General features: G+C 46.6%; 1 long non-coding RNA gene across 1 annotated transcript; it reads right to left on the bottom strand.

The window, feature by feature from the left end:
* Positions 1-827: 827 nt before the first annotated feature.
* LOC141270601 (uncharacterized) lies at positions 828-2,188 on the bottom strand. The gene is made up of 3 exons (XR_012321701.1): positions 2,120-2,188; positions 1,164-1,290; positions 828-1,085 (listed from the first exon to the last, which is right to left on the bottom strand). It is a non-coding gene; the product is annotated as an uncharacterized lncRNA (long non-coding RNA).
* Between the last annotated feature and the right edge of the window lie 24,527 nt (positions 2,189-26,715).

Here is a 26,715-nt window from a genome sequence, read left to right as displayed (position 1 = left end):
ACCCGGATGTTGTCATGACGACATCGGGTCATCATGGCAACACCCGGGAAGCCGCGGCAGACAGCGCTGGAGGCCGGAAGAGGAGGTGAGTATACCGATCACCTCCCCTTGCCACCGCAATGCTGCGATCGACTTCGATCGCAGCATTGCGGGGGTCAATGTGCCGGGAGCGGTGCGAGACCGCTCCCTGCACATAGTACCGGGTGTCAGCTGTGACAATCAGCTGACTCCCGACGGCTATTGCACCCGCACAGCCTGTGTGCGCGCGCGATCGCGATGACGTACTAATATGGGTCAGGCTCTTAAAGCCCAGGGCACTGACGTGTATTAATACGTCATGGGCTGTAAAGGGGTTAAAGTACACTCTGCACCCCATCTTGACTGAAAAAAAAACAGAAATGTAGAAATTTTTGCAAATTTATTAAAAAAAGAGAAACTGAAATATCACATGGTCATAAGTATTCAGACCCTTTGTTCAGTATTGAGTGGAAGCACCCTTTTGAGCTAGTACAGCGATGAGTCTTCTTGGGAATGATGCAACAAGTATTTCACACCTGGATTTGGGGATCCTCTGCCATTCTTCCTTGCAGATCCTCTCCAGTTCCGTCAGGTTGGATGGTGAACGTTGGTGGACAGACATTTTCAGGTCTCTCCAGAGATGCTCAATTGGGTTTAGAGTATAAATAGAAAAACAGTGGCGCTGGTAGGTCTGCCTGAAGGGTCCTGCAGCAAGTAGGACACACAAACCACGGTATGTCAAGGGTTAAAAAAATTAGATTAAAATTAACTAGCGTTGGACCCAGGCGTAAAATAAATATGAGATGGAGTGAAAGGTATAAAATAAAATTCTTTATTGATAAAATTGATTAAAACCCGATTGTAAAATAAAGTAAAACAGGAGTAATTTATATTAGGTATAGGGTTTAGTAGTAGTGGTAAAAGGCTGGTGGTCTACTGTGGATCTTCTCAAAGCGGATCCAATAAAAATTGGCTTCTAGATCAGGGTGATTTTCCTGATGGCAAGGAGGAGAAGTGAATCAGAGGAGTCCAAGAAGGTTGTGGGTGACCCAGGGGGATGGTTCACTCTGAAAAGAGGTGTATGTAGTTTAGGAATTAAAAAGGGAATTGGTGATCATCAATAAGAATAAGTATTTAAGGTGTACCTGCTAAGTTGTCCCAACATAGGTAGGTGGATGTCCTGGTGGGATAGGGGAGTAGATGTAGTCTTTACAGAAGAGGTACAGCTGGCTCAGACATATGTTTTGGTTGTTAAGTAGTAAAAGGATCAATCTTAAAGAGAGAGACACAAGAAAAGTTAAAGGAGTACAGAGTCTATTTTTAGGAAGCATAAGGTGGTACAAAGTAAGTTCCCTGGACTTGATATGTATCTTACTGCATAAGAGGCATAATGAGGGCATTACATTGTGTGGAGGCATCATACATACTGCATAAGGGGCATAATGGGGGCATTACACTGTGTGGGGGCATCATACATACTGCATAAGGGGCATAATGGGGGCATTACACTGTGTGGGGGCATCATACATCCTGCATAAGGGACATAATGGGGGCATTACACTGTGGGGGCATCATACTGCATAAGGGGCATAATGGGGGCATCATACATACTGCATAAGGGGCATAATGGGGGCATTACACTGTGTGGGGGCATCATACATACTGCATAAGAGGCATAATGGGGGCATTATACTGTGGGGGCATCATACATCCAGCATAAGGGGCATAATGGAGGCATTACACTGTGTGGGGGCATCATACATACTGCATAAGGGGCATAATGGGGGCATTACACTGTGGGGGCATCATGCATACTGCATAAGGGGCATAATGGGGGCATTACACTGTGTGGGGGGCATCATACATCCTGCATAAGGGGCATAATGGGGGCATTACACTGTGGGGCAGTAAAGGGGCCCTGTACTATGAGAACAATACGTTTCCTCCCTTCCTGTCTCCATAGTTGGGTCGTATGTATCTATTACAGGAAACAGAACAAAAACCTTATGATTCTTATAAAGGGGCAACACAAGACCCCAAAAGAGTCTCCGTGCTGAAGGGGTTAATGCCCCCTGCGCCCAGTAATGGGGTCTCCACATACCTCCACCTGCAGAGCCGCCACCACATATATGGCTACTCTGTGCGCACAGGACCTGTGATGAGGTCACAGGAGGGGAGGAGTCAGGGGTCACATGATCAGGGCCTCAGTGGATGCACAGTGTGAACTGTGCGGCTCCTGTACAGTGATATCCGGAGTGAAGACGCTACATGGAGACGTCTCCGCAGTCAGTGACATTTCCGGCATTATTTGCCCCTCACTACTGGCACAATTACCCCGCGCCGCCTTTTCTACAGTTTTATGTGTGAATGTAACGTGGGATTTTCCTGCTCGGAGACAAATAGACGACACATGAGGTGATTATCACCAGTTACCGGACGTCTACTATATGGCGGCATATGATTGTGCTATCAACTTCATACCAGGAGCTAAAATGCCTAAATATCCAGGGAGGGCGGCCTTGAGAGACTATATTCAGAAGAGTCTGGCTAACGGCAGAGACAGATGGCCGTACTTTTCCTGACCTGAGCTTGACAGCTGCATAGAAATCCATCATGCTGTCATGTTCAGGTCAGGAAAGGTGTCAGCCAGTCAATTCAGTGCGATGCGATCCTCGCACGAGTTATACGGCAGTGTGTCTCTGCCCTAAGGGTCATATATGGCCATACACCTGGCCCTGGGGTTTTTTCTTGTTTAAAAAAGAATGGAGAGTTGCATCTGTACTTGGATTTTAGAGAGATTAATAAAATCACGGCTCACAATCCCTATCCTTTGCCCCTTATACCGGACCTGTTTAAACAATTATCTGGAGCTAAATGGTTTTCCAAACTTGACTTGAGAGGAGCATACAACCCCTGGCAAAAATTATGGAATCACTGGGCTCGGAGGATGTTCATTCAGTTGTTTAATGTTGTTGAAAAAAAGCAGATCACAGACATGGCACAAAACTTAAGTCATTTCAAATGGCAACTTTATGGCTTTAAGAAACACTAAAAGAAATCAAGATAAAAAAATGTGGTACTCCGTAAGGGTAATTTTTTTCAGACCAAGCAGAGGGAAAAAATTATGGAACACTCAATTATGCTGAAAAAATTATGGAATTACCCTGTAAATTTTCATTTCCAAAACTAACACCTGCATCAAATTAGATCTGCTCATTAGTCTGCATCTAAAAAGGAGTGATCACACCTTGGAGAGCTGTTGCACCAAGTGGACTGACATGAATCATGGCTCCAATAGGAGAGATGTCAATTGAAACAAAGGAGAGGATTATCAAAGATGTTGGTTGTTCACAGTCAGCTGTGTCTAAAATCTGGACCAAATACAAACAACATGGGAAGGTTGTTAAAGGCAAATATACTGGTAGACTAAGGAAGACATCAAAGCTTCAAGACTGGAAACTTAAAGCAATATGTCTCCAAAACAGGAAATGCACAACAAAACAAATGAGGAACGAATGGGAGGAAACTGGAGTCAATGTCTGTAAGAATGAACTGTAATGAACTGTAAGAAACCGCCTAAAGGAAATGGGATTTTCATACAGAAAAGCTAAACAAAAGCCATCATTAACACCTAAACAGAAAAAAACAAGGTTACAATGGGCTAAGGAAAAGCAATCGTGGACTGTGGATGACTGGATGAAAGTCATATTCAGTGATGAATCGCAAATCTGCATTGGGCAAGGTGATATGCTGGAACTTTTTGTTTAGTGTCGTTCCAATGAGATTTATGAAGATGACTGCATGAAGAGAACATGCAAATTTCCACAGTCATTGAAGATATGGGGCTGCATGTCAGGTAAAAGCACTGGGGAGATGGCTGTCATTACATCTTCAATAAATGCCCAAGTTTACATTGATATTTTGGACAGTTTTCTTATCCCATCAATTGAAAGGATGTTTGGGGATGAGGACATCATTTTTCATAAAGAAATGCCACCCCAAATCATTAGTGACCCACTGTCAAACCGGTCATGCTGAAGGATGTTGCAGGCAGCAGATCGCTCTCCACGGCGTCTCCAGACTCTGTCACGTCTGTCACATGTGTTCAGTGTGAACCTGCTTTCATCTATGTAGAGCACAGGGCGCCAGTGGCGACTTTGCCAATCCTGGTGTTCTGTGGCATTTCTTTGGAGTGCTGCACAGCCCTCCATGTGCTCGCCAGAGGTAGCCTGACTGCCATTAGGTACCGAGATGTGATCCTTAGACCCCTTGTGAGACCATATGCTGGTGCGGTTGCCCTGGGTTCCTCCTAATGCAGGACAATGCCAGACCTCATGTGGCTGGAATGTGTCAGCAGTTCCTCCAAGATGAAGGCATGGGAAAGCGCGCGGTGGATGCTGATTTTGACGCGGAGGGTAACCCCACCCACAACCCAGCATCCACCGCGGGAACCGCGTTACTGATGTCACGCCTCACTTGATGTGACATCAGCGGCGGGTCACGTGATGCCTGTGAGCCGCCCGCGGTAGCGCCGCTCACAGGCAGTAACTGCAACACAAGGTAATTACAAAAACCCTTAGGGGCCCCGGGAAGATACATTGGGTTGGGGGTAATAAAAAGTAGTGACCAACTTCTTTAAGGATATTGAAGAGTATGTTTGGAAATGCAAAGTCTGTGTCAGGGTTAAAACTTCTCGTCAATCTCAGCGGGTTATCTCTTTACTAAAGATGTCTCGTCAAAGCCCTGGACCCACTTGTCCATGGACTTTGTCACTAATTTGCTTAACTCTAGTGGTAATAAAGAAAAAACCTGAGAGTCTGAACTGAAACGGAAATTGATGAGCATGCAAAATGTAAATGCATGTTCACATAATGCCATTAGACAGAAAAAAAAAACAGACAAAAGCAAAATGCACAAATACCTAAAAGTAAATGGATAAATCGCACAGTGCATAAAAATAATGATAGATAATAAACTCTGGTGGTAATACTGTCATGTGGGTGGTGGTGGACCATTTTAGCAAAATTGGTCTTTTGGTCCCACTTCAAAAGTTGCAAACTGTTAGGAGCTTAGCAACTTTGTTAATTTCTCAAATCGCTAAATTTCATGATGTTCCCAAAAACATAATTTTCGATTGATGGGTACAATTTCTGGCTAGTTTTTGCTCCAGATAGGGTATCAGAAAGACTGGGTGGAATTTCTGCCCCTTACTGAGTCTAAATCAGTGTCCCCCAACTCCAGTCCTCAAGGCCCACCAATAGGTCATGATTTCCTTAGTGTTGCATAGGTGATAATTACATCACCTGCACAGGCAATATTTCCATTACCTGTGCAATACTAAGGAAATCCTGAAAACATGATCTGTTGGTTTGCCTTGAGGACTGGAGTTTTGGGAGCACAGCTCTAAATAACCGTTCCTCAAAGACCACTGGGACCTTACCTTTTTTAGCTGCTGTAGTTTTCACCTAGTGTTTGAGAATTTTTCAGGATTACAATGCTCCATGCCCGAGGAGGAGAGATTTTTTTCCCCAATCAAAGAAGTTGTCCACTACTTTTTGATTGATGCCCTATCCGTAGGATAGGGCATCAATGTATGATTGGCCGGGGTCCCGCACCTGGCGGAATTACTTACATGCGGAGCTAGGCTGTCCATCTGTAGTGGCAGCCAAAGGGCACTGCACATCTGCATCCTATTCAATTCAATGGGAGGCAGGTGTGCAATATGGATAGGGCATCAATCAAAAAGTAGTGGACAACTTCTTTAAGGTCTGGAGGGAGGTCAAAAAGGATCTTTTGGTAGCTAGTGACCAGGCCAAAAGTGGTGCTAACCACAGACGTAGGAAGGCTTCTATCTTTAAGGTGGGGTATTTTGCGTGATTGTCCTCAAAATATCTGCACTTAATGTCACATCTAGAAAGTTTGCACATAAATTTGTAGGTCCTTATCAAATTAGAACAATTTAAAATCCTGTGACAGTTAAGTTGCAACTTCCTATTGCCTGGAAAATCATAATTCTTTCCATTCTTCTCTTTTTAAAAAATTTGATGGCACCTCAAGACATAATTGAGGTGGATTTGGAAGGGTTTTCGGGAGCATGAGGTAGGCAAAGTTCTTGGTGCCAGGTTGGTCAGGTGCTGTCTGCATCTCGTTAAGTGGGAAGATTATGGTCCTTAAGATAACTGCTAAATTAATTTGGGGGATCTTCATGCGATCAGATAGACAGATTATTGAGTGGAGCTGGGGAAAACCCATTGGTACCAATGACAGAGTTAGAGGAAGGTGGAAGGCCTTTAAAAATGATTACATGGAATTAGGAGAGATGATGAAGTAAAGGACCTCCAAAGTAGTGTCTTCAGAAATACTGCAGATTCCAATAATGTCATTAGAAAGTTAGCGGGAGCTTAAGGAGATAAATAAGTGGCAGGAAGAAAGGGTTTGGGTTCATTGAGAATTGGGCCATCTTCTCTGTTGGCTACAGGCTCTACGATAGGGACAGGCTGCACCTCAACAGGAAGGGTGCAGCTGTGCTGCGGGAAAAAATGGTCAGATGGATAAAGGAGCTTTTAAACTAGGATCTGGGGGAAGGGAGGGTACTTGTGAAAATAAGGGGATAGAGTAGACAAAGAGAGAGACATTAGGAGTCAATGAGGATTGGGGGGGCTGGGACATTCAAGGAAAGTGTGAGGAGCTGCCCACTTACTAAAGACTATGATACTTTTCCAGCAACAGACCACCATTTTTGTCAATATTATTATTGTGTATTATTAGTGATTTACTTGTTATGTTTTATAAAGTTCTGCTTACTTGTCAGTATGTAAGATTCACTTGTAAAATGTCGAGCATTCCACTAATCTCATATTTATCTCAGGAGTCCATTGTTTCAACAGCCAATAATCTCATTAGGTGAGTGTAGATTGAGACACAGTGGAGCCGTCACCACAGGGGTTCGTACATGCAGTCTCAGGTGAAGGCTTCTAGAATATTCTTCATTGTTTTAGGGAACACTGAATGTTTAAGGGGGAGCGTGTGATCACTTCTGACCTGGGAGGGGACTGATCCCAGTGAAAAAAGGAGAGACATGTTTTAGATATAGTTGTGTGGAAGGATTGAAGGAAGAGGATGGAGACGGTGGACTTGGAAGGATGAATGGATAAACATGTTACCATTATGGATTATGTCATTTGGATTTACACTTTCTTAAAAGGACTGCTGCTACTGGATACCTGTGCTTTCATCGTTTTATCTGACGTCTAGAGGATCATGGACTGTGGCTACAGACTATACTGGCTGGAGATACGAAATCTGTGGGCCAACCAAAAGTTGGGAGACAGCGAGTATGGCCTTATACAAAGCCAGTGGAACTAATGAACCCAGATTGGCAACTTGAGGATTGAGAGAACTGTATTTTGGCCACTTACCTGGAATTGCTTTATTACCATGGCTGTGATCAATAAAATATTGTTGCATCGTTAACCTGCTGTAATGCAGCGTCTTGCTGCATTGCTAAAATGTCCAGGGGGTGTGTTCTGGCTGACCATTTACCTCCCCCTCAGATGACTGACCACATGACTGTGACATCATCACAGGTCCTGTGTGCCAGAAGGATATATAAATCCTGGTGGTTTTGAAACAGAGAGAGAGAGAGAGAGAGAGACCTGGTGGGGCCTGGTGAAGCCTGGAAGGCAGAGGCTGGATCCCTGTGTTTGAGATACCAGTACCCTTGGAAGGCACGTGGCCTGGAGGCCACATCTGGGAAGCCTTAAAGCCACAGCTGTGGCATAACCGAGCTGACAGAAGCAACTGAGACCCGGCAAAGGTAAATTGGCGCTATAAGTGAATATTGTTGCTGTACCTTGCTGAAGTCTGTATTTGAAGCCAAGCGGGCATAGCTGCCACTGAAAAGGCTCTAGGATACATGTGCAACATTCCTGCGTGCCACTGACATGGACTATGTTATGTGCGGTTTATAATGTGCAATGAACTGCTGGACTACATATTACCGGAAAACGTTGCATGTGTGCTTTAATTGACCCGGTGAAGCGAGTACCCCAGTGTGATGAATAGTGCTACCCTACTTGAGGTTGGAGAATGCGGGCAAATGCAGCCTGGTTGCTAGGGGTAACGGCACAGGACGACGAATATGGATGCAAGCATCTTGCTGTGGCTCGGCGGGGTCACGAAGATTAAAGCATCTGACTGTAACTCGGCGGGGTTACGAAAATTTTCGTCGCACTCAAACCTGGTTTGCTGTGGCTCGACGGGGTCACGAAGATTAAAGCGTCTGGCTGTAACTCGGCGGGGTTACGAAAATTGTTGTCGCACTCAAGCCTGGTTTGCTGTGGCTTGGTGGGGCCACGAACATTTTCTGGGGGAGAGCAGTGTGAAGTGTCTAGTGTGAACAGTGTACCGCGATGGCTATGAATGGAGCAGTATCCCCAGATGGAAGGGAGAAGTGGTTAGATGTCCAGCTGCAAACGCTCTTCAGCAAAATAGAGTTTTCTGAAGAAATGCAGGAGCAGATAAAGATGGCTGTGAAGGGAGCAGCAGATGAGACTGAAGCTGTTGAACGATTAAAGTGCGTGTTAAAATCGCACAGCAGGCATTTGAGAAACAACAGCTGGTATTTGAGAAACGACAACAGGACTCGCAGCAGGCATTTGAGAAACGACAACAGGACTCGCAGCAGGCATTTACGTCTAACGGAGAAGGGAGGTATGAAGCAAATGCCTCTTCGAATAATGCAAGCTTGGATGATTCGGTGGATGTAAGAGGCGAGATAAGGGAGCTCAAGGAGTCGCTACAAGCCTATTTGAAGCAAGAGAAGCTTGAGAGACTGGCTGTCGAGAGCCAAGTGGGCGCATTGGAGACAGAGGGGTCTGAGAAAATTCTGCTGACAAAGGAGCAGTTGAAGCCGGAAGAGCTTCAGAGATGGGTTACTGAGAGGCGAGTAGCTGAGCTAGATGAAGAAGTTGTCGAGCTCAAAGGTCGCCTGGCAAAGTACCAATCCATGAATGAGGCCTCCTTGGAGAAGGAGAAGGGCAAACAAATTGCGCTTAATCCTTTAAACCATGATAAGGTGGACCTGAGGAGAGCTGAGAGAGTGTTAAAAGAAGATAAGTATGGAATGGAAGTTGTCAAGACGGGAATTCTTGATTTCATAGCTGTGAGTCAGCTCAGGGGAAGCATACAGGGTGAAGAAGCTGAAAGTCAGTTGTCCCTGAAACCTGAGCCAGATGATCATTTGGAGACCACTGGTGAGACGGAAACATCTCGGTACAAGTGCCTCATAGATGTACCCGAAGATTTGAGAGAAGAATGCACCAGAGAGTCAGTGCATGAAGAGTTTAAGAAGGCCGTGGGAGCCTGTAAGGTGTACTCGACCTCAGAAGCTAAACAGCTGGTGGTCCTGTCCACAACCAAAGTCACAGTGAAGATGGTGGCTATCCTAAGTGACATGCACTGGCGATGTATTTGCACTAAGCGGTTTGTCCGGTTGAAGACGGAACAAGCCATTAGACAACTGGAGCTTATGAGAAAAGCTCAAAGTCTGCGGAAAGAAGTCATCCGGGTGCCTCATGCTCTGGTAAGAAAGCTCATTGGGAGAAATGGCCGAACCATGCAAATGATGGTAAAGAAGTCTCGAATGATGAAAGTAAGCAGTCCACGTGATCGTCAGGACTGGATACCAGATGAAGACGGCATGGTGTCATTCTCCACTGTAGGAATGGAAGAAAGTCTTGCATTATATGCGCATGCTGATGGAGTACCAAGTGACCTACCTGCGAGAGGTAGAACAGTTGAATCTCGCCAGACTGTGAATAGAAAGACAGCGTCGCCTGAGCAGCAGAAGGTGGCAGCTGTCTATAAATTGTGAGACCAGACAGAGAAAGGGCCTTCCAAATAATGGAACGGTTACAGTTAGAGACCTTTCAGGATGTCCTGAGGATAGTGGGCGTGGGTTTAGAGGTAGTGAGACCTCCAGTAACTCAGGTCTGAGAGGCCTATACAAACGACCCAATAGTACGGGACAGCACGAAGTCAGACCTGACCTTATAGATACAAGGGCAAGTGAGTCACACTGCTGTATTGACCGCTGGGAGCGGGGGAGGTCTGACAAGGTTACGACTCGGAAATGTGACTTGACGAAGTTTGTGACAATGACAGATGGTAGGTCCCTAAGGAATGGGCTAATGTTGATGACTAATGTTCCAGGGACTGAGCAGCACAAATGTCAAGTACATGGTCTCTGTGTGAACTGTGGGTTATAATGATTGTGTATATTATGTGTTCAACCCCACAAGTTTGAACAGAGGGGGGGATATGTAATGCAGCAGTTTGCTGCATTGCTAAAATGTCCAGGGGGTGTGTTCTGGCTGACCATTTACCTCCCCCTCAGATGACTGACCACATGACTGTGACATCATCACAGGTCCTGTGTGTACAGAAGGATATATAAATCCTGGTGGTTTTGAAACAGAGAGAGAGAACTGGTGAGGCCTGGTGAAGCCTGGAAGGCAGAGGCTGGATCCCTGTGTTTGAGATACCAGTAGCCTTGGAAGGCAAGAGGCCTGGTCTCTGTGTGGGACTCTACTAGCCTGGAAGGCAGAGGCTGGATCCCTGTGTTTGAGATACCAGTAGCCTTGGAAGGCACGTGGCCTGGAGGCCACATCTGGGAAGCCTTAAAGCCACAGCTGTGGCATAACCGAGCTGACAGAAGCAGCTGAGACCCGGCAAAGGTAAATCGGCGCTATAAGTGAATATTGTTGCTGTACCTTGCTGAAGTCTGTATTTGAAGCCAAGCGGGCATAGCTGCCACTGAAAAGGCTCTAGGATACGTGTAACATTCCTGCGAGCCACTGAGATGGACTATGTTATGTGCGGTTTATGATGTGTAATAAACTGCTGTACTACATATTACCGGAAAACGTTGCATGTGTGCTTTAATTGACCCGGTGAAGCGAGTACCCCAGCGTGATGAATAGCGCTACCCTACACCTGCCTAGGTGATTACTTACAACCCACAACCTCAGATCTTTACAGAAAGTAAGGAGGTGAGTAGGAGTGATAAATGTGCTAAGAGTATTAAATGTCTGCTGGCAAATGCAAGAAGTCTTGCAAAAAAAATGAATGAATTAGAGGCTCTTATGCCAGCCACAGATTACGATGTGGTGGGCATTAGGGAAACCAGGCTGGAAAGCCAGGACTGGGTGACAAACAGAGGGTTACGTTACATTCAAATGGTTAGGAAAGAAAAAAAGGTAGAGGGATAGGTATCTTCATTAAATCCAACTTAAGACCTGTGCTCAATGACGACATTGGGGGGAGCTTTTGACAATGTAGAGTCAGTATGGGTAAATGTACATGGAAATGGCAATAATGGAAAGCTGCTAATTGGAGATTGCCACAAGTCTCATAATATAGCTGAACATGTAGAGGATGAAATGCTGCAACAAATTAAAAAGGTAACAAAAACAAGTCATGTCCAAAGTGTTGGATCCCTTGAAATTGTTCCAGAAAATGAAGTAATTCTCCCAGAAAATTACTGCAATGACACGTTTTGTTATACACGTTTATTTCCTTTATATGTATTGGAACAACACAATAAAAAAAGAGAAAAGAATGCAAATTGAACATATTTTCACACAAAAAACCCCAATTTTGTGGGCCACACAAAATTGTTGGCACTTTGCCAAAATACTTTGTTTCAAGCATGTGAAGCCTGTTCAAACTCAATTGTGGCAAGTAACAAGTGTGGGCAACTGTAGCATCGGCGCCTCTGCCTCCAGTCGGGCAGAGACGCCATTCCCCTCACCGCCGCAGTCCAGGTCCGGCGTCCTCCCACTCCCCTGCTGTTGTGGCACGCTCTGCGTGCAGCTTCCCGGGCTCTGTGCTTAGGGCGCGTGTGCTCCCTCCCTCTTAAAGGGCCCACGCGCGCCGTCTTATAGAGTCCCCGGCCAATGGCCGGAGGACTTCCCCTATATTAGGCATCTCCTCCAATATGCCTGTGCAAGGTTGTTGTTCCGTGTGCTAAACACTTGCTCCAGCCCTCAGGTCCCGCTGCCTGTCAGTCCTGCCTGCAAGTCTTCTGTCAGTCCAGCCTGCCTAACAGTTCTGTTGTCCAGTCTGTCTACAGTTGTGCCCGCCAGCCTGCTTACCTGGAGCACCTGTCTGTAACCTGCCGTGCCCACCAGTCTGCCTACCTGGAGCACCTGCCTGTTACCTGTCATGCTCTCCAGCCAGTCTACCCGAAGCACCTGCAAAGTTACCTGCCGTGCCCGCCTGGTCGCCTACCAGGAGCACCTGTCTGGCAATCTGCCGAACCAGCCTGCTTATCTACCCGGTCCATCTGTCAGCCTTCCTGCCATGCTCATCCGCTGTACCAGTCAGTTCTTGCCATCTGACCCATGGGAGTCACCTGCTCTCACACAAGGTCTGTCCCAGAGTAGCACCTGGTCCACCTGCCCGGTTTCTTCCTGGTTCACGGAGTTGACTAAGCCGCCGTTTGACCTTGGTCGCACCGGGTAGGCACTTAGTCACGCCTCTCTGGTCCCTACTTGCACCGAAGCACAGAGGTTCCACCACCCGGACCACTAACAGTTTGTACAGGCCATGGAACCCGGTGGCTCCCAGGCTCCTTTACTCTCTGACCTGTACCAGGAGGTCTCACGTCAGAGATCCCAACAGGAGACTATCCTGTCCTATCTGCGGACTGTCAACTCCCGCCTGGACACGCTGTCCACTCCGTCTGTGTCCGTCTCTAGCCGAGCGGCACCCACTCCGGCGGCACCTCAACCTACTGGCGCTATGGCATCTGGCTCTGGACCCCGGCTCTCTACGCATCCACGTTTTGGTGGTGACCTTGTCTTATGTCTGGGCTTCTTAAATCATTGCACGCTGCATTTGAACTCCTGGCACATCAGTTCCCCTCTGACCGGGCCAAGGTGGCGTTCATCATGTCCCACCTCACCGGGGAGGCATTGGCATGGCTAAACCCTCTGTGGGAGAGAGGGGATCCCCTAGTGTCCGATCTTCCGGCTTTCCTCACTGCCTTCCGGAAGGTCTTCGATGAGCCCGGACGAAAATCTTCTACTGCTCCTCACTTCTCCGTCTCCGCCAAGGGAGTCTCTCTGTGGGCCAGTATGCCATAGATTTCCGAACCCTCGCATCTGAGCTTGCTTGGAACAACGAGGCCCTGGTGTCCACCTTCGGGGAGGGTCTTTCCGGACGGATCAAGGATGACCTAGCCGGTCGTGACATCCCTTCCACCCTGGAAAACCCGTTTTCTGGAACGTGCTAACGAGACTACCCGGGAGAGAAGATTTCCGTGTCTAGCTCCTGCATTCCAAAAGCCAGCCTCGCAACCAGCAATTCCCCGGGCATGTTCACCTGAGCCCATGCAAATTGATCAAACCAGGATAGTCAAGTCTCGCCAGGAGACACGCCGAGCCGAGGGGAGTTGCTTCTACTGTGGCAGTAAAGAGCATCAAAACCGTTCCTGTCAGGTGTGGCCAGGAAACTCCAGAGTCTAGGACCGCTCGGAGAGGTCATCCTAGGCAAGAGTAAATCCTCTCCGTCCTTGACTCTGTCTGTTTCTATTTCCAGTGGTGAGACCCGCTTCTTCGAGATTGCCTATCTGGATTCCGGAGCCGCTGGGAATCTCATTCAACAGGCTGTTGTGGAGCGATATCAGATTCCTACTGTATGCCTGGCTGAACCGTTGGAGGTTGCCTCCGTGGATGGAAGGCTTCTTCTGGAGACCATCTTACTCGTCACATAGCCTGTAACCCTTCAGGTGGGAATGCTGCACTCGGAGAAGATGTCCTTTCATGTGCTGTCCGGTCTCTCTCACCCCCTCTTGCTTGGTCTACCCTGGTTACAAAGACATGAGCCCGTCCTGAATTGGAGATCTGGTGAAGTGCTCCGTTGGGGTCAGGAATGCCATGAGTCCTGTCTGGTTCCGGTTCATCCAGCTCGACGCCCGTCTACTCTGGCTAATCTACCTGGTCTGCCGGCACCCTACTGGTCCTATGCGGACGTTTTCGACAAAAAAGAAGCAGAGACACTACCACCTCATAGGCCGTATGATTGCCCCATCGACCTGGTACCTGGTACTTCTCCTCCCCGCGGGTGTATCTACTCCTTGTTGCTGGCTGAGACCCAGCCATGTCTGAGTACATAGAGGAGCATCTTGCTAGTGGATTTATCCAGAAATCCACCTCTCCGGCTGGTGCAGGATTCTTCTTAGTCAAGAAGAAAGACGTCTCCCTACGTCCCTGTATCGATTACAGTGGTCTTAACCAGATTACCATCAAAAATAAGTACCCCCAAACTCTCATCTCGGAGCTGTTTGACCACCTTAAAGGCGCAAAGATCTTCACTAAGCTCGATCTTTGTGGGGTGTATAATTTGATCCAGATCCGCCAGGGAGACGAGTGGAAGACTGCATTCAACACCCGGGATGGTCAGTACGAGTACCACGTGATGCCCTTTGGTCTCTGTAATGCTCCAGCCGTCTTCCAGGAGCCGGTTAACGACATCTTCCGTGATCTTCTGTATTCTTGCGTAGTGGTATACCTGGACGATATCTTGGTCTTCTCTCCAGATCTGCCCTCACACCGGAGAGATGTTTGCTAGGTTCAGCTAAGGCTCCGGCACAATCGCCTATATGCTAAGTTCAAGAAATGCCTCTTTGGGCAGACCTCTCTACCGTTCCTGGGCTATATTATCTTCGAGACTGGTCTGCGGATGGATCCCGAGAAGGTCTCTGCCGTCTTAAAGTTGCCCCATCCGGAGGGGTTGAAGGCGATTCAGCGATTCCTGGGCTTCGCAAATTATTACGGCCTCTTCATTCCTCATTTATCCTCCCGGACTGCTCCCATCTCAGCGCTCACACGTAAAGGAGCAAATCCCAGGGAATGGACTTCCGAAGCGGAGGAGGCCTTCGTCTCCCTGAAACAAGCCTTCTCTTCCGCCCCTGTGCTACACCGTCCGGATTACAACAAGCAGTTCTTCCTGGAGGTTGATGCATCCTCCTGCGGAGCCGTAGCGGTGCTAACCCAGAAGTCCTCGTTCGGGAGAATGGTAACCTGCAGCTTCTTCTCCAAGCTCTTCTCCTCGTGAGGAGATTGTGAGCTGCTGGCCATCAAATTAGCACTGGAGGAGTAGTGCTACTTGCTGAAATGGGCACTTCACCCAGTGGTCATCTACACTGACCACAAAAACCTCGCTTATTTGCAGAACGCTCAAAGATTAAATCCGCGCCAGGCTAAGTGGTCTTTTTTCTTTGCCTGATTCTGCTTCACTCTGCATTACCGCCCGGCAGACAAGAACATTAAAGCGGACGCTCTATCCCGCTCATTCCTGTCTTCCGGCCAAGAGGAGGAACCTCTACATATCATCGACCCCTCCAAACTAATGACTGTGGCCCCGTTTCACCTGTCTCATCTTCCACCCGGTAAGACCTTTGTAGCGGTTCCGGATCGTAAGAAGGTTCTACTCTGGGGCCATTCAACCAAACTAGCTGGTCATGCTGGCCAGAAGAAGACATTTTTGCTCATCGCCCAACATTACTGGTGGCCTTCCCTGCGCAATGATGTTGTGGACTTTGTCGCGGCTTGTTCCTTCTGTGCCCGTAACAGGGTTCCCAAGTACCTTCCATCCAGCCGTCTTCTTCCTCTTCCCGTGCCTTCCGCTCCGTGGCAACACATTGCAATGTACTGTATTACGGATCTCCCCGTTTCTGCCGGTTGTACTGTTATTTGGGTGGTCACTGACCGCTTTTCTAAAATGGCCCACTTCATCCCTCTGCCTGGTCTTCCATCTGCATCTGTGCTGGCTAAGGACTTCATTCATCACATTTTTCGTCTCCACGGCCTACCCCTCCACATTGTGTCTGATCGAGGGGTCCAGTTCACTTTGTGCTTCTGGAGAGCTACGTGTAAACTACTGGATGTCTCCTTGGATTTCTCCTCTGCTTATCGTCCTCAGTTCAATGGTCAAGTGGAGCGTATCAACCAGGTTCTTACCAGCTTTCTTCGGCACTTTGTCAACGCTCACCATAACGATTGGGTTGAGCTCCTGCCCTGGGCCATGTTCTCCTATAATAACCATGAAAGCAAGTCCTCTTCCAAATCCCAGTTCTTTGTGGTCTACGGTCAACACCCCCGGATTCCGTTTCCCGTCTCCTCTTCAGTGGACAATCCTGCTGCAGAGTCTCTGGTCAGCGAATTTTCTGCCATTTGGGAAGACACTAGATCTGCACTTCTTCAGTCCTCCGAGCGGATGAAGAAACATGCTGATAAGAGATGCCTGAATCCGCCTCAATTCCATCCGGGAGACAAGGTCTGTCTTTCCTCCAAATATGTTTGTCTCAAGATACCTTCCTATAAGTTGGGTCCGCGGTTCATCGGTCCGTTCGAGGTTCTGAACCAAATCAATCCCGTGGCCTGCTTACCTGGAGCACCTGTCTGTAACCTGCCGTGCCCGCCAGTCTGCCTACCTGGAGCACCTGCCTGTTACCTGTCGTGCAAGCCAGCCAGTCTGCCCAAAGCACCAGCCAGTTACCTGCCGTGCCCGCCTGCTCGCCTACCCGGAACACCCGTCTGGCTATCTACGAACCAGCCAGCTTATCTACCCAGTCCACACGTCAGCCTTCCTGCCGTGCTCATCCGCTGTACCAGTCAGTTCCTGCCATCTGACTCGTGGGAGTCACCTGCTCTCACACAAGGTCGGTCCCAGAGTGGCACCTGGTCCACCTGCCCGGTTCCTCCCGGGCCAGCACTGCACCTGTTAACTTCCCTGTGTGCTGGCCTGGCCGCGTCACTGCTAGGAGACATGGCCCTGTGCGCGGCCGTGTCTGCTAGTGTGACGTCACGCAGTGCGCGCTGCACTGCTACACCGAAGAGGAGCTGGAGGACTGGAGCCGAGCCGGGGGATGGTGAGTGTGTGTGTGTGAGTTATTGAGTGAGTGCAGGCAGATATCATTGTGTGATGTCTGTTTATATGTATTTTTGTGTTTTAAATGTGTGTATGTATATGTCTGTATATGTTCGTGTGTGTGCGTGACTGCGTGCGGCCTCCCGCTGTGTATAGATGGCGCCGAGCGGCCTCCAGCTGTGTATAGATGGCCACGTGCAGCCTCCCGCTGTGTATAGATGGCCACGTGCGGCCTCCCGCTGTGTATAGATGGCCACGTGCGGCCTCCCGCTGTGTATAGATGGCCACGTGCGGCCTCCCGCTGTGTATAGATGGCCACGTGCGGCCTCCCGCTGTGTATAGATGGCTACGTGTGGCCTCCCACTGTGTAAAGATGGCTACGTGCGGCCTCCCGCTGTGTATAGATGGCTACGCACGGCCTCCCGCTGTGTATAGGTGGAACTGTGTGGCCTCCTGCTGTGTATAGATGGCTACGTGCGGCCTCCCGCTGTGTATAGATGGCTACGTGCAGCATCCCGCTGTGTATAGATGGCTACGTGCGGCCTCCTGCTGTGCATAGATGGCTACGTGTGCTCAATATTAAGTCATACAATTAATGTAAGGCTATGTGCCCACGATGCAGAAATGCACCGGATTTTTCCTGAGCGTTTCTGCATCTCCCTGGCAGAAAAAAACGCATACGGATTGTACATACGGATTGTACATGCGTTTTTCCTGCCAGGGACAAGCGGAAGTGAAGCGTTCTTCACATGCATTTCCGCATGCGGGTTGTCAAGCGCTTTCCAAGCGATTTTAGCATCACTTGGAAAAGTACTTGACAACTTGGTCACACTATATAAATCCATGCAACCGGCATGGATTTATATAGTGTGACCGTAAAAGAATGGTAAAAAATAAAAAATAAATATATACTTACCTTCTGATGGCCTGCCGACGTCAGCAGTCGCGTGACCAGTCACATGACTAAATGACGTCACCACAGGTCCTTTAGTCTACCGCGAGCTGCCGGCAAGCCAGTACGCATCGGATAAAGACACCGGGGGCCATCAGAAGGTAAGTATAATATTTATTTTTTATTTTCTTCTTTTTTTTACAGGTTCTATTGTACCCGGGACCAGAGGAGAGTCTCCTCTTCTCCAAACCCGGGTACCATCCGCACATTGAAACACATGGATTCCGCATCTACAGATCCAGTGATGCGGATTCCATGCGTTCCAATGCAAGTCAATGGCGGCGAAAATGCCGCGCTTCCGCAAAATAATTGGTAGTGCTGCGGATTTTTCCGCAATAATAATCCGCAGCGGAAATTTCCGCAGCATGTGCACAGCACATGCGGATTATCATTGGGGAACATGGCAGACCTTCTACCAAGCGTTTTTTAAGCGTTTCTGCAGCGGAATTGCCGCTGCGGAAACGCTTAAAAAACGCATAGTGGGCACACAGCCTAAAAAAAATTATTATAATTTATATATTAATATTGTGCCAAATTAATTTCACGTGAACTATCACATGATCTATCACAGGGGATCATGTGACATGTGATACATCAGGTGTGTGTTGGGGGGGGGGGGGGCGCACCTTCTAAACTGCTCGGGGCCCTTGCTACTCTTAATCCACCCCTGGTTACAAGTCTATCTCCAGATATCTGGATTTCCTTTGTCCATGGTGCGCAACATTATCAATAAGTTTAGAACCCATGGCACTGAACCTAATCTCACTGGATGTGGACAGCAGGGAAAAATTGATGGAATGTTGCAATGCAGGATAGTCCAGATGGGGGATAAGCAGCCCCAGTAAAGTTCCAAAGCTGTCTTGTATGCTCAGGGTGCATCAGTGCCAGCATGAACTATCCATCAACATTTGAATTAAATGAAATGCTATGGCAGGAGACCCAGGAGGACCCCACTGCTGACACAGATGCATAAAAAAGCTAGACTGCAGTTGGCCAACATGTACATGAGTAAGCCAAAATCCTTCTGGGGATGCGTCTTGTGGAAAGATGAGACCAAGATAGAGACTTTTGCTAAAGTATATCATTCTACTGTTTACCAAAAACAGAATAAAGCCTACAAAGAAAAGAGCACAGTACCTACAGTTAAATCTGGCGGAGGTTCAAAAATGTTTCAGCATTGTTTTGCTGCCTTTGGCACTGGGTGCCTTCACTATGTGCAAGGCATCATGAAATTGGAAAATTACCAAAGAATTTTGTGTGGCAATGTAGTGCCTAGTGTCAGAAAGCTGGGTTTGCGTTCTAGTTCATGGGTCTTCTAGCATGACAATGACCACAAACATACTTCAAGAAGCACCCAGAAATGGATGGAAACAAAGTGCTGGAGAGTTCTGAAGTGACCCGCAAGGAGTCCACATCTAAATCCCATTGAACACTTGTGGAAAGATCTTAATATTGCTGTTTGGAGAAAAATATTAAAATTTGAGAGTCCTCAGTGGTTTATACCTTTTAATGGCTAACTGAAAAGATCGCAGCAAATTGCAAGCTTTCGAGAATACTCAGGTCTCTTCATCAGACACAGTATAGCACAAAATCTGAAGAGTCACATATTTATACACAACAGGGCACAGGAATAATGCAATAGATAAGACAAGTGACGTGAAGCAGAACTATCAGTATGGGAGAGGGAGAAGCAGTTGTGGCCGTGAATATTGGAACAGTTCATTGATAAGGAGCGTGAAAGTTTTATTGCCCTGTGATTGAGGTCTGGTCCATGAGTGTGATGCCCCCAAATGGTCTGAGGAGCACATTCCTTAGTTGATGTAGAAAGACAAAAATCCATGCAACACATTAATTCCTGCTCTCTGAGTGTGTCAAAGATTGTCATAAGTTTGTACTTCCAAATTTTTCTGTCTCTCTGAGCTTTGAAGTTACCTTTTAATATAAGTAATTTTATGTCTATGATGCTGTGATCAGGGATAAAAAATGTTCGGCCAAAGGTAGATCTATTCCTTTTTCTTTTATTGTGTGGCGATGAGAATTCATCCTAGTTCTAAGTTTTTGCCCTGTCTCCCCATATACACACCCCCAAGCTGGACATTTGGTACATATAATTAAGCACGCTACATTAGATGTGATGCTGCTGTACCTTTTGTGGTCCTGATGTGAGTTGGGAATCTTTATTTTGTCCATGGTAATTGTAAATGGACAGGTTTTACATTGTTTCTGATTGCAGGGAAAGGTTCTTGTAGCTGTTGGAGAGGACAGAGAGGTTCTCACAATGATGCTTTTTAGATTTGAGGGCTGCCTAAAACACAGAAGTGGGGGATCTGCAAATATAGATTGTAATTGGGCATCTTTTGAAATAGAGGTTGTAATTTCCGTGCAGCTCCCCTTAGCACCGCCAGATTTGGGGTGTAGGTGACTACTAGAGGCACCAGGTTGCTTTCTTGTCTAGTTTTGAAATGTAGGAGATGATTCCTTGATATTCTGGTGGCTCTTGCAATCTGGTTTTCAATTGTTCTTGGGTGGTAGTTCTGGTTTAAAAGGGTCTTTCTGAGGTCACCAAGGTGTTTGTCTCTGTCCATAGGGTTGGAACATATCCGATTGTATCTGATGGCTTGGCTGTAGACCATAGAGGGTTTTTTTTGTGTTTTGGATGGAAACTGACCAATTTAAGGTATGTTGGACGGTCAATTGGCTTATGGTACAGGGACGTCTCTATTTCATTGTTCTGTAGCTTAATAAATGTGTTCAAAAAGTTAATTTCAGTACTGGGGTGAGTAGTTGAGTGATAAGTTGATGGTGGGATAAAATTGATTAAAGTGTTCAAGGAATGTTTAGCTGTTGCTCGGATTCTGTCCAGAGGATTAAAATATTGTCAATGTAACGGTAGTAGGCAAGAAGCCTGATGGGACATGAGTACAAGAAGTCACTTTCAAGCTTGACCATGAAAAGATTTGCGTACTGTGAAGCCATTTTACTTCCCGTTGCTGTACCAGTCTCTCGCAGATATATGTTGTTATCAAATTCAAATAATTGTGGGTGAGGATGACTTTCAGACGTTTTACCACAAAGGAGAAACTATCCTCCTGATTTGTTTGCTGTCCCTCCCAGTATATTTTCCTTCTACCACTATTAGGTTTCTGGAAAGTTATACTTGTTCATTTTATTTTTGGTTCTCATTAGCTTGCCTTCTTTGCCCTATATGCATGTGTTTTAGTTTCTCACTCAGGGTTTTCATATCTTACTTCACACTTTCCTTTCCCCTTGTTGACAGTGTTGTGTTTCCTCCCCTCTGGTTCTTCAGAAGGTATGAGAAACTCCTCAACTGCCTATTAGGGAGTTAGGTCTAAGGTGGTGTTTTCAGTTGTGCAGCTATGGCCTTTCTAGTCTCTACAGAGACCAGTTGGGTATAGTTGCGGAATTCTTCCCTGTGTGGGTTCTCCGGTGGCTATCAAGATGCACTTTCTGGTTAAAACATTTCCCACATTTTGAACATGAAAAAGGCTTCTCCCCTGTGTGAGTTCTCTGTTGTTTGACAAGATTTGATTTCTGTATTTTCCTTAGTAGTCGGTAATGAATCAGAAGATAGGACCTGTTTTAAAGCATCAGATGATTGATCTTTGCTGTGAAGGGATGATGGTATATCTGGAGTAATGGCATTCATTTCAATTATATCCTGTGGGATCTCAAAATCATCTGATTTGAAAATTGAAGATGTCAGCTGTCCCTCTGATCTCCTGGTACAGTCAACTGCCAAGAATAAAACCAATTATTATTTTTGAATAAAATATTCTTGAATTTTATATTTTTGAACATTTCTACTTAAACTGTCCGTAAAAATTGAATTATTCACCAAGACGATGACTGTTCAAAGTCTAATAGAATACCTCATAGGATGAACCAGTAGAGCGTGGTGTTCAACTATTTGTTCATTCTGCCTCCCAAATATGGAATAAAAAGCTACCAAACAATTTTATGTAAAATTTTATGAAAATAATACCAATAAAAACTTCTATTCATCCAGTAAAAAAAAAAAAAGTCCCCACTAAGGTCCATCATCTCTTCAATGGAAAAACAGAGGTTTCCACATAATTAGTGGCTCAAAGGCTCCTGAAAAGCAACATAGCTTCCATAATCCAATTCAGCAATATCCCTCCTCTCAAAGTTAAATCTCCACCTCGCTTCTGAGCCTTGCAGTGTGCCTAAACCACATAGCATACATGTATTTGGCATTACTATAGTGAGAAGAACCCACTTAATTTACGGTGTGTGCCTCATGGAGAACAATCTGGGCACTATGTGTTGAGTAATAACATGGAAAATGTGCAATTTTCACTCTCCAACATCCACTATGTGCTAATTTCCGGAAAGTGCCTGTGGAGTCAAAATAGTCATTACTCCTATAGATTAATTCACTGAGGGTTATAATTTTCAAAATGAAGTCAAGTTATGGGTATTTATACTGCTCTGGCTTTCTGCTATTTTGTTATATTAGGGCTTCTGCAAATGGTGTGTCCCATCTCCTCTGGATTCCGCTCCTGCAACGTCTGCTTCTGTCACCATGAGCTGCCTTATTAATTCTGCAGGTGGCCCTGGTGATTGAGGAGATGTTGGAATCAGAAGCTCTGGGCGGCGCAGGCTCTGTCCAGCCACTAAAATTAGGATGCCTGGGACCTGTAGTACCATCCAGTCTGGTAGTATGAGTGTGTGTGCTGCATTGCTAAAGTAATCTGCTCCCTGCTTCAGCCAATTGGAAAACACCACAACCTACTAAAGATCGAAGCATATTGCCGGAAGTTGCCAGATACAGCCTTGTTCTCCTCTGGTTCAGTCCTGTGTGCTCATCTCCCGGCTTGTGTATTTGTTACTTGTTGTGATCCCGACCCATTTACTAACTACTCATGTCTTCTGATTTTGTATCTTCTCGACCCTTCTGGTACCGGATACCTGACTACTCTTCTTGTCATATCACTCCACAGAACAGCAGGTAACACCGTGGCTCAAGCCTATGTGTGACATGCAGTAGTAGAGCTGTTGCTTTAAAAGCATTCAGCAACTATTAGAAGTAACACAAGCACATGAAACAGGAAGTGTTCTGCTCCAGAAGCATCCAGCAACTAGAGGGGTTAACACAGTCACAGGAGAAGGGGAGTGTTTTAGCAGAGCCCCAGGGGGATTGTGGGGAAGTTGTTTACTGTCTGGCTGGAGCTGAAGAGAAAGGTGGTGTGTGTTCTGTATATCACAGAAGCGCCCCTGCAAGTGAAAAGGATTCAAGTCAGGAGTGAAGCTAAGCACAGGTCAGGTAGAGTTCCTGAACTAGCAGTGCAGAGTATTGTCAGGCAGAAAGATAAGGACTAGAAGAAATGGTGTCACAGGTATTATCTAACTCAGCAAACCCTCCCCCCTCCTCCATCTCACTGTGCTGTAAAGAATGCTGTGTTCATTAATGTGCCTTTGCATTAGAACTGTGCTGTCCTGTACTACTGGGAAGACTGTGAACTGCTGTGCTGCTAAGGAAACTGTACTGTTTGTCACTGGAGCCTGTTGCTCATAAGACTTAACTTGCACTGGCTGTGCGGCTTCTTATTAAATGCTACTGTTCTACCGTTTATGAGGACTCTTGTCAAGTGTGTCTGGTCTGCAAGTTAAACAACCTATGTGTCTGTGCCTGAGGGTCAATACCCCTGTGTGCCTGAGAGAAGCTGCAGCACATGGTCTATGGTCGCCCTGAGTAATGGTTCCCCCAGGATTTCAAAGAATTCATGTAACCTGTCTCGCCACTATCTGAACCTAGTGGCATGCATGTAACATAGGTGGCCCGTACGGGGAGTCCTGAGCGGGAATTAGCGTGTTGAGGGAGAAGAGGAAAAGTGTCTGGAAAAACACAGCAGCACAGCACCTCAACTCAACTTTGCTACACAAATTAAAGGGGACAAGCCCTAAAGAAAACTCACTAGCAGCAATAGATGTGGAAATACAAATGGACAGAATTAGTGAGCTGCTTTTTCAGTTAAACTGTTAAGAATTAAGAACAGTAGCAGAAAATATAAAGATGTCAGAAGAACAGATTTCTAAAGCACACAACCGCAGGCAACGGTTAGCTGCCATTAATGCAAAAATGGATGAGCTGGGGGAGAAAGAAGCTGAAGACATCATGCGGACATTCCTCCAGGAGCTAGCACAGTTTCTAACCAGGTTGAAGTTGGAGGATGGAGGGGCGGCACCAATTACCAAAAGTGGGAATCTCCGTCCACAGACTAAACAACAGGAATTGAAAGTACAATTCAAAGCCTTAACAACAGCCCTGTAGGAATCGACCAAAACCTCTGAACAGGTGACAGACTCAGTAAAAACCTTTAACCTGCTCAGGTTAGATAAATCAGGGAGACAGTCCTCTCTAACACCACAAATCACCATAAGGAAAGAATTCAAGATCCTGGGACAGATTGGAGAGTGTAACCAGAAAGAGAGACTGTCTTATAGGAACTTGTTGCACCAGATCGATGCAGGCTTACAGAAAGGCTACCAGCCAGATGAGATCATTGAGGGGGTGGTGAAAGCGATCAACCCAGGACTGAACCTCCATAGTATGCTAGAAATGAAAAGTCAATTGACCTTGCAACAGCTGAAGATGATTTTAAAAGGGCACTATAAAGAAGAGAGTACTTCAGAATTGTTCCACTGACTCATTAATCTCTCACAGAAAAATAATGAATCACCCCAAAGTTTCTTGTTCAGAGCAATTAAACTGAAGGAAAGACTGTTGTTTGCATCCAAAGATGTAGAAGCGGAAGAGAAGTTTGATGCTGGACTAATCCAGAAGAAGTTCTTGAGATCATTGGGAACGGGATTAATAAGCAAAGATATCAAGTTGCAGCTGAAACAGTACCTAGAAGATCCTGGCATTTTGGACGAAGTCCTAATTGAAAAAATGAACGAGGTAGCTACTTCGGAGTCAGAGAGCAAACAGAAGTTAAAGAAAGGCTCTGCTCCTAAAATCAGCAAAATGAGTCAGCTGAAGTTGGAGACCCTCAGTGGACAGTCCGAAGATCATCATAGAGACCCTTCAGTTCCACCTCTGAGAGGGAACCTTAAATCACCAACAAAAGAGAGGCTTGCCAGCGCTGACTGGGAGGAAGTAATAGGAGAACTGCGATGAAGTTGATTGAGGTGAAAAAGTTGATTCGTTCCAGGCCAGAACCGGTATCCATCAGACCCAGGAGTGGGTTCCAAAACAGAAGATACCTGGCTTTTGGTACCTTTTCTCATGACCAGTGATCAGAACGTGGCAGAGGATCTTATCCTGGGTTATAATGTAATCAGTGAGGTCATCACAAAACACAAGAAAGGGGCGTTGGTGGTGGATGCAATCGCCACATCGCTCGCTATACCCAACGCCATGGTGGAAAACGTGATTCATAGAGTAAAGAAAGCACAGAATACAATGGACCTAAAAGAAGTCAAGGTAGGCTTGCGCCCAACCATCATCCCTGCAAACCAAATGGTGGGGGTGAGGTGTGGAGTCCGGGTAGAATTGGGAAGAAAAGTCCAGAAAAGACTGTTCGTGCCAAAAGACTCCTCAGAACTTCCGGAAGGCCTAGATCAAGGTGAGACTGTGCGTAAAATTCCTACTGGTGGGTTTGCTCAAGTGACAGTACCGGTGATGAATACTATGAAACCCGAAATTAGACTGGATCCAAAGACTGTTACACGTTACATTGAAACCGTTAAAATGGTATATCCAGCCAGTGTGAGACTAGCCCAGGGGTCTACAGTGAATTCAGTCTCCCCACCAAGGAACAAGCGTTGTCCAGGAGAGGAAATTGCGCAACCCACCTCGGGGTCCTGAGATCCCCCAGTACCCCTGGAACAGTTGTGTGCTGACGATCTAGCGGTGGCTAGATGCTGAGAGAAAAGTGTCATGCGTTCTCCAAAGATGACTCTGATATAGGCTGCATCCCGTCGTTGCATTTGAAAATCAATTTAAAAGATACGACCCCAGTAACCAGAAGTTACATGTCTGTGCCAAAACCATTACATTGTGAAGTGAAAGAATATTTACAAGATCTCATCAACAGAGGTTGGATCCAAAACTCAGTCGTCTTATTTCTCTCCTATTGTCTGTGTTAGGAAGAAGGACGGTACGTTGAGACTCTGTTGTGATTACAGGGAACTAAACCGAAAGTCAGTACCTGATCGACACCCGATACTAAAGATCCAAGATATGCTGGAAAGCCTATCAGGAAGCACCTGGTTCTCTGTCCTCGATCAGGGTAAGGCATACCACCAAGGGTTTGTCGAAGAATCCAGTATACCCTTGACAGCATTCATCACACCGTGGGGATATGAGTGGATCCGTATAATGTTTGGGCTCAGTTCAGCTCCAGCAGAATTCCAGAGGAGCATGGGGACATGTTTAGAAGGATTGAGGGACGATATCTGCCAGCCGTACTTGGATGACAATGTGGTACACAGCAAAACTTTCCGGGAGCATGTTGAACACGTGAGGACCATATTGCAACGATATCAACAACACAGAGTTAAGTTGACCACAAAGAAGTGTGAACTGTTCAAAAGACAAGTCCGGTTTCTAGGGAAAATTGTGTCCGGGGAAGGATATACCATGAACCCAGCAGAAATCGCTTCGGTACTGGCCTTAAAAGACAAGAGGCCCTCTACTTTCGTGGAGATGAGGCAGATATTAGGATTCCTCTCCTACTATCTTACTTAAGTTCGGAACTTCTTCAGGATTGCCGCCCCACTATACCTCCTCTTGGGGAGGGGGGGACAGAGTCAACAACACCCAC

This window comes from Phyllobates terribilis, unplaced genomic scaffold (assembly GCF_046119375.1).
Source record: "Phyllobates terribilis strain yellow unplaced genomic scaffold, ASM4611937v1 Scaffold_5__5_contigs__length_657084704, whole genome shotgun sequence".
Lineage (NCBI taxonomy): Eukaryota > Metazoa > Chordata > Amphibia > Anura > Dendrobatidae > Phyllobates > Phyllobates terribilis.
Note: the sequence above shows the minus strand (reverse complement) of the source record. Positions and strands in the feature narration are given on the sequence as shown.